The sequence below is a fragment of the Rhineura floridana genome, unplaced genomic scaffold (assembly GCF_030035675.1).
Source record: "Rhineura floridana isolate rRhiFlo1 unplaced genomic scaffold, rRhiFlo1.hap2 scaffold_53, whole genome shotgun sequence".
Classification (NCBI taxonomy): Eukaryota; Metazoa; Chordata; class Lepidosauria; order Squamata; family Rhineuridae; genus Rhineura; species Rhineura floridana.
Genome location: NW_026902498.1, coordinates 30,001 through 32,638, shown reverse-complemented (window position 1 = coordinate 32,638; position 2,638 = coordinate 30,001).

The following is a 2,638-nucleotide window of genomic DNA, read 5'->3' as shown; positions in this document are numbered from 1 at the left end:
TAACTCTCTCTCCTTTTCTCTGGCGAAGCTCTTGTTTGAGCTTTCTATCTATTTCTATGAGCTGTTTGGCCTCCATTTTGAAGTCCTTCCCTCCCCCAGCCGGGGGGAGGTTTGTTTGGGATCAGTAGGCCTCGTTGGGGAGGGAGGGGGGGGGGGGAAACCTACAGCTCCCCCACCCCACCCGTACGTCCCCCAAATACACAAGTGGTCTCAAAAGAATCCCCACAGTCTTAGGAACGTCCAGATACTATTTTTGAAGAAATTCAACCCCCCCCCGAAGGGGGTTAAAACCGCGCTCACTAGGGTTGCCAGGTTCAATCCCTGAGACCGATCCTGTATCTTTAGGAGAAGAGAAAGTCAGCCAAGTGCAGGTGTTCTTGCAACCCTGTAATTGGAAAAACCGCAAGGTGGAATTCTCCCTGCACAATTTTTAAAGATACAAAAGACCTCTTGGTTGCCAGGCCCAGCCTCTAAGAGATCTTCTGTATCTTTAAAAGTTGTGCCGAGGGAAGGGAGAATTCCGCCTTGTGGTTTTTTTTCCATTACAAGGTTGCAAGAACCACCTGCACTTGGCTGACTTTCTTTTCTCCTGAAGATGACAGGATCAGTCTCAGGGATTGAACCTGGCAACCCTAGCGCTCACCCAAGCCCTTCGCAGGAGCTCCGGAAAACCACGTCCTTCCTCCTTGCAAACAGGCTTCGGCTTAGGGAAGATTTTTTTCTTTTTTTAGGTAAGGTTTTTTATTAAAATTATTCATACTACTGGTCACATCCCGCACGCGAAAACACGTAACAATATCGCCACTCTCAGAATAACGCATCTAGCTAATACACATACTTTTCCTAACTAACCTAACACTAACACAAAATATTCATCTCAGCTCAGCTCTGTGTTATAGGAGGGGTCGACTCTGATGTCCACGGCCAGAATTTTCTCCGCTTCTCATGCGGCAATTTTTCTTTTTCAAATGAACTCAGTTCTCTTATTTCTGATAATATCGTCCTAATCGTACTTCCGGAACTGCATATGTTCTGAGTCTTACTTTCTTTTAACCGTTGCCAACATAAGATACTTAGAACAAATAAATTGACAATTCTTATCGTTGTCCAGGGTACCTTCCAGTAATTATTCACTACGTTGTTTTTATTTCTAGGTCTTTTCACTCCTTTTCTTTCTCTCGGGCCTTGAATTCCTTTTTCCGGTTCCGCTCCCGAAACAATAGTTTTCCCTCAAAAGGTCTGGCCAATCCAGAGTTTTAGCAATTATAGTCCACGTCTCTTTCGCAGATACACAGTCTTTAACAAAATGTGGAACGGTTTCTTTTTGTGTCTGCCCTGTTCTTACAGCTTCTTCCTGACACCTTAATCGTGGACAAGCTTGGTTAACATTGGCTAGCCACGGCGTATTTGCTTGCACGCTATAAATCTGATGAAAAAACTTCCATCTGATGTCCCATAGTTTATAAGGAATTCTTTGATCTTTCAAGAATTCCATCTGGTGTACAGGCTCTTTTAAATACATGGATAAATTTCCCCTTTTTACATTCTTTTCACATTCCGGCTGAAAACTATTTACTTCTAATAAATTCCTATACATTTTCTTTCTCTTCACTTTTGGTTCACACCTTTCCATTTTTATGATGCTTGCCCTTAATTTCCATTCTCTTACATTACTGTACATTTCAATCAAATAATCAGGTCCAAAACACTTCAGCGATGGTGTGATTTTATAATTGACCTTATCTTTCTTCCCACCATATTTTGGCCCAATCTTTAATTCTCCGGTGTTTGGCAAAAGCCACCAACCAAAAATGAGGTGCCAATTCTTTTCTTTCTACCTCTGCCCACTTCCCAAAATTATGACTAACAAAAATTGCTAAAAATTTGAAACCAATTGCTGTAAAATTTAGACCACCCTGTGCTACAGATTTGTACGCCTCTGCTCTTGCAAGGGGGAAATTAGCCGTTCCCCATAGAAACTTAAATGCCATTTTATTAATCTCTTTAACGATCCTTTCAGGTGGTGGGTAGACAGCTGCCAAATTACCTACTACCGGTACCAAGTACGTACTAACGTACATGGCTTTCCGATAAATAGAAAGATGCCATTTTTGGCCGCATTTGTATTTTTTCTTTGACTTGATCTCTCCACATGTTCCAATTATATTCCCACCCTTCCCATTTGACTGCAAAATAAATTCCTAATAATTTAACATGTGTTTGAATTTGCCCTTCCTCAGCTTCTGAATGTATTGCTTCATTTTTATTATTATTACTAATCAGATGTTCCAGTGGCATTACTTGTATATTTCCCTTAATGTTATTGGGCGATATCATAAAACTCTTTTGCATATTTAAATGACCACCAGAAGCCTGACCAAACTGTTCAAACAAATCTCTGATTATTTCTATTTCCTGTTTATCATTTACCAAGATAGATACATCATCTGCATTTTTGCCTCTTTCCCCCGGAACGGCCCCGATGGCGGCCCACAGCTTCGTTCTCTCACGGCATGCCCCCCCCCCCCCGTGTAGAAGCCTCCCCCCACCCCCCACCCCCCACCCCCGGGCGTCATGAAAGACCCAGTCCCCTGTTTAAAGCAGGGGTAACATCCGACGGGAGACCTGGAGGCTTCTC